This window comes from Protomyctophum bolini (assembly GCF_963924005.1).
Source record: "Protomyctophum bolini genome assembly, chromosome: 12".
NCBI lineage: Eukaryota > Metazoa > Chordata > Actinopteri > Myctophiformes > Myctophidae > Protomyctophum > Protomyctophum bolini.
The window spans coordinates 5,096,742-5,107,386 of NC_137873.1; positions in this window are offsets into that span (position 1 = coordinate 5,096,742).

Genomic DNA, 10,645 nt, shown 5'->3' on the forward strand with positions numbered 1-10,645 from the left:
GAATGAATGAATGAATAAATGAATAAATGAATAAATGAATAAATATATGAATAAATGAATAAATAAAGAATAAGAAAATAATGAATAATGAATTAAAGAATGAATAAATGAATAAATGAATAAATGAATAAATGAATAAATGAATAAATAAAGAATAAATAAATAAATAAATAATGAATTAAAGAATGAATAAATGAATAAATGAATAAATGAATAAATGAATAAATGAATAAATGAATAAATGAATAAATAAATAAATAAATAAATAATGAATTAAAGAATGAATAATGAATTAAAGAATGAATAAATGAATAAATGAATAAATGAATAAAGAAAGAAAGAAAGAATAAATAAATAAATAATGAATTAAAGAATGAATGAATTAATTAATTAATAAATGAATAAATGAATAAATAATGAATTAAAGAATGAATAAATGAATAAATGAATAAATGAATAAATATATGAATAAATGAATAAATAAAGAATAAAAAAATAATGAATTAAAGAATGAATAATGAATTAAAGAATGAATAAATGAATAAATGAATAAATGAATAAATGAATAAAGAAAGAAAGAAAGAATAAATAAATAAATAATGAATTAAAGAATTTAATGAATTAATGAATTAATAAATGAATAAATGAATAAATGAATAAATGAATAAATGAATAAATGAATAAATGAATAAAGAAAGAAAGAAAGAATAAATAAATAAATAATGAATTAAAGAATGAATGAATTAATTAATTAATAAATGAATAAATGAATGAATAAATGAATAAATGAATAAATGAATAAATGAATAAATGAATAAATAAAGAATAAATAAATAAATAAATAATGAATTAAAGAATGAATAATGAATTAAAGAATGAATAAATGAATAAATGAATAAATGAATAAATGAATAAATGTATAAATGAATAAATGAATAAATGAATAAATGAATAAATGAATAAATAAATAAATAAATAATGAATTAAAGAATGAATAATGAATTAAAGAATGAATAAATGAATAAATGAATAAATGAATAAATGAATAAATGAATAAAGAAAGAAAGAAAGAATAAATAAATAAATAATGAATTAAAGAATGAATGAATTAATGAATTAATAAATGAATAAATGAATAAATAATGAATTAAAGAACGAATAAATGAATAAATGAAAAAAGAAAGAAAGAAAGAAAGAATGAAAGAATAAAAAAATAAAAAAATAATGAATTAAAGAATGAATGAATGAATGAATGAATGAATAAATGAATAAATGAATAAATGAATAAATATATGAATAAATGAATAAATAAAGAATAAAAAATGAATAATGAATTAAAGAATGAATAAATGAATAAATGAATAAATGAATAAATGAATAAATAAAGAATAAATAAATGAATAAATAATGAATTAAAGAATGAATAATGAATTAAATAATGAATAATGAATTAAAGAATGAATAAATGAATAAATGAATAAATGAATAAATGAATAAATGAATAAATGAATAAAGAAAGAAAGAAAGAAAGAATAAATAAATTAATAATGAATTAAAGAATGAATGAATGAAGAAAGAAAGAAAGAAAGAAAGAAAGAAAGAAAGAAAGAAAGAAAGAAAAGAATAAAGAAAGAAAGAACGAAAATATTGATTGTCGGTGTGGTTTGTTTGTTTGTGGGTGTGGCTTGATTGATTGTGGGCGTGTTTTGTTTGTTTGTGGGTGTGGCTTGATTGATTGCGGGTGTGGCTTGTTTGTGGGTGTGGCTTGATTGATTGTGGTTGTGTTTTGTTTGTTTGTGGGTGTGGCTTGATTGATTGCGGGTGTGGCTTGTTTGTGGGTGTGGCTTGATTGATTGCGGGTGTGGCTTGTTGTGGGTGTGGCTTGATTGATTGTGGGTGTGGCTTAATTGTTTGTGGGTGTGGCTTAATTGTTTGTGGGTGTGGTTTGTTTGTGGGCGTGGCTTGATTGTTTGTGGGAGTGGCTTTATTGTTTGTGGGTGTGGTTTGTTTGTTTGTGGGTGTGGCTTGTTTGTTTGTGGGTGTGGCGTTTGCGGGTGTGGCTTGATTGTTTGTGGGTGTGGCTTGTTTGTTTGTGGGTGTGGCGTTTGCGGGTGTGGCTTGATTGTTTGTGGGTGTGGCTTGATTGTTTGTGGGTGTGGCTTGTTTGTGGGTGTGGCTTGTTTGTTTGTGGGTGTGGCTTGTTTTTTGTGGGTGTGGTTTGTTTGTGGGCGTGGCTTGATTGTTTGTGGGAGTGGCTTTATTGTTTGTGGGTGTGGTTTGTTTGTTTGTGGGTGTGGCTTGTTTGTTTGTGGGTGTGGCTTGATTGTTTGTGGGTGTGACTTGTTTGTTTGTGGGAGTGGCTTTGTTGTTTGTGGGTGTGGCTTGATTGTTTGTGGGCGTGTCTTGATTGTTTGTGGGTGTGGCTTGATTGTTTGTGGGTGTGGCTTGATTGTTTGTGGGCGTGTCTTGATTGTTTGTGGGAGTGGCTTGTTTGTGGGTGTGGCTTAATTGTTTGTGGGTGTGGCTTGATTGTTTGTGGGTGTGGCTTGATTGTTTGTGGGTGTGGTTTGTTTGTTTGTGGGCGTGTCTTGATTGTGGGCGTAGCATGTTTGTTTGTGGGAGTGGCTTGTTTGTGGGTGTGGCTTGATTGTTTGTGGGAGTGGCTTGTTTGTGGGTGTGGCTGTGTGACTTGTTTGTTTGTGTGAGTGGCTTGTTTGTTTGTGGGTGTGGCTTGATTGTTTGTGGGTGTGGCTTGATTGTTTGTGGGCGTGTCTTGATTGTTTGTGGGTGTGGCTTTGTCGTTTGTGGGTGTGGCTTGATTGTTTGTGGGTGTGGCTTGTTTGTTTGTGGGCGTAGCATGTTTGTTTGTGGGAGTGGCTTGTTTGTGGGTGTGGCTTGATTGTTTGTGGGTGTGGTTTGTTTGTTTGTGGGCGTGTCTTGATTGTGGGCGTAGCATGTTTGTTTGTGGGAGTGGCTTGTTTGTGGGTGTGGCTTGATTGTTTGTGGGAGTGGCTTGATTGTTTGTGGGTGTGGCTTGATTGTTTGTGGGTGTGGCTTGATTGTTTGTGGGTGTGGCTTGATTGTTTGTGGGTGTGGCTTGATTGTTTGTAGGTGTGGTTTGTTTGTTTGTGGGCGTGTCTTGATTGTGGGCGTAGCATGTTTGTTTGTGGGTGTGGCTTGATTGTTTGTGGGTGTGGCTTGATTGTTTGTGGGTGTGGCTTAATTGTTTGTGGGCGTGTCTTGATTGTTTGTGGGTGTGGCTTTGTTGTTTGTGGGTGTGGCTTGATTGTTTGTGGGAGTGGCTTGTTTGTGGGTGTGGCTTGATTGTTTGTGGGTGTGGTTTGTTTGTTTGTGGGCGTGTCTTGTTTGTGGGTGTGGCTTTATTGTTTGTGGTTGTGGCTTGTTTATTTGTGGGTGTGGCTCTATTGTTTGCCCACAAATAAACAATCCACAAACAAGCCACACCCACAAACAAGCCACCCCCACAAACAATCAAGCCACACCCACAAACAAGCCACACCCACAATCAAGACACGCCCACAAACAAACAAACCACACCCACAAACAAACAAGCCACACCCACAAACAAGCCACTCCCACAAACAAACATGCTACGCACACAAACAAACAAGCCACACCCACAATCAAACAAGCCACACCCACAAACAAGCCACTCCCACAAACAAACATGCTACGCACACAAACAAACAAGCCACACCCACAAACAAACAAGCCACACCCACAAACAAGCCACTCCCACAAACAAACATGCTACGCACACAATCAAGACACGCCCACAAACAAACAAGCCACACCCACAAACAATCAAGCCACTCCCACAAACAATCAAGCCACTCCCACAAACAATCAAGCCACACCCACAAACAAGCAACTCCCACAAACAAACAAGCCACACCCACAATCAAACAAGCCACACCCACAAACAATCAAGCCACACCCACAATCAAGACACGCCACAAACAAGCCACACCCACAAACAATCAAGCCACTCCCACAAACAATCAGCCACACCCACAAACAAGCAACTCCCACAAACAAACAAGCCACACCCACAATCAAACAAGCCACACCCACAAACAAGCCACTCCCACAAACAAACATGCTACGCACACAAACAAACAAGCCACACCCACAAACAAACAAGCCACACCCACAAACAAGCCACTCCCACAAACAAACATGCTACGCACACAATCAAGACACGCCCACAAACAAACAAGCCACACCCACAAACAATCAAGCCACTCCCACAAACAATCAAGCCACTCCCACAAACAATCAAGCCACACCCACAAACAAGCAACTCCCACAAACAAACAAGCCACACCCACAATCAAACAAGCCACACCCACAAACAATCAAGCCACACCCACAATCAAGACACGCCACAAACAAGCCACACCCACAAACAATCAAGCCACTCCCACAAACAATCAGCCACACCCACAAACAAGCAACTCCCACAAACAAACAAGCCACACCCACAAACAAACAAGCCACACCCACAAACAAGCCACTCCCACAAACAAACATGCTACGCACACAATCAAGACACGCCCACAAACAAACAAGCCACACCCACAAACAATCAAGCCACTCCCACAAACAATCAAGCCACTCCCACAAACAATCAAGCCACACCCACAAACAAGCAACTCCCACAAACAAACAAGCCACACCCACAATCAAACAAGCCACACCCACAAACAATCAAGCCACACCCACAATCAAGACACGCCACAAACAAGCCACACCCACAAACAATCAAGCCACTCCCACAAACAATCAGCCACACCCACAAACAAGCAACTCCCACAAACAAACAAGCCACACCCACAAACAAACAAGCCACACCCACAAACAAGCCACTCCCACAAACAAACATGCTACGCACACAAACAAACAAGCCACACCCACAATCAAACAAGCCACACCCACAAACAATCAAGCCACACCCACAATCAAGACACGCCACAAACAAGCCACACCCACAAACAATCAAGCCACTCCCACAAACAATCAGCCACACCCACAAACAAGCAACTCCCACAAACAAACAAGCCACACCCACAAACAAACAAGCCACACCCACAAACAAGCCACTCCCACAAACAAACATGCTACGCACACAAACAAACAAGCCACACCCACAATCAAACAAGCCACACCCACAAACAATCAAGCCACACCCACAATCAAGACACGCCCACAAACAAACAAGCCACACCCACAAACAATCAAGCCACTCCCACACAAACAATAAAGCCACACCCACAAACAATCAAGCCACTCCCACAAACAATCAAGCCACTCCCACAAACAATCAAGCCACACCCACAAACAAGCAACTCCCACAAACAAACAAGCCACACCCACAATCAAACAAGCCACACCCACAAACAATCAAGCCACACCCACAATCAAGACACGCCACAAACAAGCCACACCCACAAACAATCAAGCCACTCCCACAAACAATCAGCCACACCCACAAACAAGCAACTCCCACAAACAAACAAGCCACACCCACAAACAAACAAGCCACACCCACAAACAAGCCACTCCCACAAACAAACATGCTACGCACACAATCAAGACACGCCCACAAACAAACAAGCCACACCCACAAACAATCAAGCCACTCCCACAAACAATCAAGCCACTCCCACAAACAATCAAGCCACACCCACAAACAAGCAACTCCCACAAACAAACAAGCCACACCCACAATCAAACAAGCCACACCCACAAACAATCAAGCCACACCCACAATCAAGACACGCCACAAACAAGCCACACCCACAAACAATCAAGCCACTCCCACAAACAATCAGCCACACCCACAAACAAGCAACTCCCACAAACAAACAAGCCACACCCACAAACAAACAAGCCACACCCACAAACAAGCCACTCCCACAAACAAACATGCTACGCACACAAACAAACAAGCCACACCCACAATCAAACAAGCCACACCCACAAACAATCAAGCCACACCCACAATCAAGACACGCCACAAACAAGCCACACCCACAAACAATCAAGCCACTCCCACAAACAATCAGCCACACCCACAAACAAGCAACTCCCACAAACAAACAAGCCACACCCACAAACAAACAAGCCACACCCACAAACAAGCCACTCCCACAAACAAACATGCTACGCACACAAACAAACAAGCCACACCCACAATCAAACAAGCCACACCCACAAACAATCAAGCCACACCCACAATCAAGACACGCCCACAAACAAACAAGCCACACCCACAAACAATCAAGCCACTCCCACACAAACAATAAAGCCACACCCACAAACAAACAAGCCACACCCACAAACAAGCCACTCCCACAAACAAACATGCTACGCCCACAAACAAACAAGCCACACCCACAAACAATCAAGCCACTCCCACAAACAATCAAGCCACACCCACAAACAAGCAACTCCCACAAACAAACAAGCCACACCCACAAACAATCAAGCCACACCCACAAACAAGCAACTCCCACAAACAAACAAGCCACACCCACAATCAAACAAGCCACACCCACAAACAATCAAGCCACACCCACAATCAAGACACGCCCACAAACAAACAAGCCACACCCACAAACAATCAAGCCACTCCCACAAACAATCAGCCACACCCACAAACAAGCAACTCCCACAAACAAACAAGCCACACCCACAAACAAACAAGCCACACCCACAAACAAGCCACTCCCACAAACAAACATGCTACGCACACAAACAAACAAGCCACACCCACAATCAAACAAGCCACACCCACAAACAATCAAGCCACACCCACAATCAAGACACGCCCACAAACAAACAAGCCACACCCACAAACAATCAAGCCACTCCCACACAAACAATAAAGCCACACCCACAAACAAACAAGCCACACCCACAAACAAGCCACTCCCACAAACAAACATGCTACGCCCACAAACAAACAAGCCACACCCACAAACAATCAAGCCACTCCCACAAACAATCAAGCCACACCCACAAACAAGCAACTCCCACAAACAAACAAGCCACACCCACAAACAATCAAGCCACACCCACAAACAAGCAACTCCCACAAACAAACAAGCCACACCCACAATCAAACAAGCCACACCCACAAACAATCAAGCCACACCCACAATCAAGACACGCCCACAAACAAACAAGCCACACCCACAAACAATCAAGCCACTCCCACAAACAATCAGCCACACCCACAAACAAGCAACTCCCACAAACAAACAAGCCACACCCACAAACAAACAAGCCACACCCACAAACAAGCCACTCCCACAAACAAACATGCTACGCACACAAACAAACAAGCCACACCCACAATCAAACAAGCCACACCCACAAACAATCAAGCCACACCCACAATCAAGACACGCCCACAAACAAACAAGCCACACCCACAAACAATCAAGCCACTCCCACACAAACAATAAAGCCACACCCACAAACAAACAAGCCACACCCACAAACAAGCCACTCCCACAAACAAACATGCTACGCCCACAAACAAACAAGCCACACCCACAAACAATCAAGCCACTCCCACAAACAATCAAGCCACACCCACAAACAAGCAACTCCCACAAACAAACATGCTACGCCCACAATCAAGACACGCCCACAAACAAACAAACCACACCCACAAACAATAAAGCCACACCCACAAACAAGCCACTCCCACAAACAAACATGCTACGCCCACAAACAAACAAGCCACACCCACAAACAAGCCACTCCCACAAACAAACATGCTACGCACACAAACAAACAAGCCACACCCACAATCAAACAAGCCACACCCACAAACAATCAAGCCACACCCACAATCAAGACACGCCCACAAACAAGCCACTCCCACAAACAAACATGCTACGCCCACAAACAAACAAGCCACACCCACAAACAAGCCACTCCCACAAACATACATGCTACGCACACAAACAAACAAGCCACACCCACAATCAAACAAGCCACACCCACAAACAATCAAGCCACACCCACAATCAAGACACGCCCACAAACAAACAAGCCACACCCACAAACAATCAAGCCACTCCCACACAAACAATAAAGCCACACCCACAAACAAACAAGCCACACCCACAAACAAGCCACTCCCACAAACAAACATGCTACGCCCACAAACAAACAAGCCACACCCACAAACAATCAAGCCACACCCACAAACAATCAAGCCACACCCACAAACAAGCAACTCCCACAAACAAACATGCTACGCCCACAAACAATCAAGCCACACCCACAAACAATCAAGCCACACCCACAAACAAGCAACTCCCACAAACAAACATGCTACGCCCACAAACAAACAAGCCACACCCACAAACAATCAAGCCACACCCACAAACAATCAAGCCACACCCACAAACAAGCCACTCCCACAAACAAACATGCTACGCCCACAAACAAACAAGCCACACCCACAAACAATCAAGCCACACCCACAAACAATCAAGCCACACCCACAAACAAGCAACTCCCACAAACAAACATGCTACGCCCACAATCAAGACACGCCCACAAACAAACAAGCCACACCCACAAACAATCAAGCCACACCCACAAACAAGCAACTCCCACAAACAAACATGCTACGCCCACAATCAAGTCACGCCCACAAACAAACAAACCACACCCACAAACAAACCACGCCAATCACGCCTATGAAATACAGCGTAGGACGTAGCGTGGGACGTAGGTCTCTACAGCGTAGGACGTAGGTCTCTACAGCGTAGGACGTAGATCTCTAAAGCGTAGGACGTAGGTCTCTAAAACGTAGGACGTAGGTCTCTAAAACGTAGGACGTAACGTAGGACGTAGGTCTCTAAAGCGTTGGATGTAGGTCTCTACAGCGTAGGACGTACGTCTCTACAGCGTAGGACATAGATCTCTAAAACGTAGGACGTAGCGTAGGACGTAGGTCTCTAAAGCGTAGGACGTAGATCTCTACAGCGTAGGACGTAATGTAGGACGTAGGTCTCTAAAGCGTAGGACGTAAGTCTCTACAGCGTAGGACGTACGTCTCTACAGCGTAGGACATAGATCTCTAAAACGTAGGACGTAGCGTAGGACGTAGGTCTCTAAAGCGTAGGACGTAGGTCTCTACAGCGTACGACGTAGATCTCTAAAGCGTAGGACGTAGGTCTCTACAGCGTAGGACGTAACGTAGGACGTAGGTCTCTAAAGCATAGGACGTAGGTATCTACAGCGTAGGATGTAGGTCTCTAAAGCGTAGGACGTAACGTAGGACGTAGGTCTCTACAGCGTAGGACGTAACGTAGGTCTCTAAAGCGTAGGACGTAGGTCTCTAAAGCGTAGGACGTAGGTCTCTACAGCGTAGGACGTAGATCTCTAAAGCGTAGGACGTAGCGTAGGACGTAGATCTCTAAAACGTAGGATGTAGCGTAGGACGTAGGTCTCTAAAGCGTAGGACGTAGCGTAGGACATAGGTCTCTAAAGCGTAGGACGTAGGTCTCTACAGCGTAGGACGTACGTCTCTACAGCGTAGGACGTAGATCTCTAAAACGTAGGACGTAGCGTAGGACGTAGGTCTCTAAAGCGTAGGACGTAGTGTAGGACATAGGTTTCTAAAGCATAGGACGTAGGTCTCTACAGCGTAGGACGTACGTCTCTACAGCGTAGGACGTAGATCTCTAAAACGTAGGACGTAGCGTAGGACGTAGGTCTCTAAAGCGTAGGACGTAGGTCTCTACAGCGTAGGACATAACGTAAGTCTCTAAAGCGTAGGACGTAGGTCTCTACAGCGTAGGACGTAGATCTCTAAAGCGTAGGACGTAAGTCTCTAAAGCGTAGGACGTAACGCAGGACGTAGGTCTCTACAGCGTAGGACGTAATGTAGGTCTCTAAAGCGTAGGACGTAACGCAGGACGTAGGTCTCTACAGCGTAGGACGTAGATCTCTAAAGCGTAGGACGTAACGTAGGTCTCTAAAGCGTAGGACGTAGGTCTCTAAAGCGTAGGACGTAGGTCTCTACAGCGTAGGACGTAGATCTCTAAAGCGTAGGACGTAACGCAGGACGTAGGTCTCTACAGCTTAGGACGTAATGTAGGTCTCTAAAGCGTAGGACGTAGGTCTCTAAAGCGTAGGACGTAGGTCTCTACAGCGTAGGACGTAACGCAGGACGTAGGTCTCTACAGCGTAGGACGTAACTTAGGTCTCTAAAGCGTAGGACGTAGGTCTCTACAGCGTAGGACGTAGGTCTCTAAAGCGTAGGACGTAGGTCTCTACAGCGTAGGACGTAGATCTCTACAGCGTAGGACGTAACGCAGGACGTAGGTCTCTAAAGCGTAGGACGTAACGTAGATCTCTAAAGCGTAGGACGTAAGTCTCTAAAGCGTAGGACGTAACGCAGGACGTAGGTCTCTACAGCGTAGAACGTAATGTAGGTCTCTAAAGCGTAGGACGTAGGTCTCTACAGCGTAGGACGTAGGTCTCTAAAGCGTAGGACGTAGGTCTCTACAGCGTAGGACGTATATCTCTACAGCGTAGGACGTAACGCAGGACGTAGGTCTCTAAAGCGTAGGACGTAACGTAGATCTCTAAA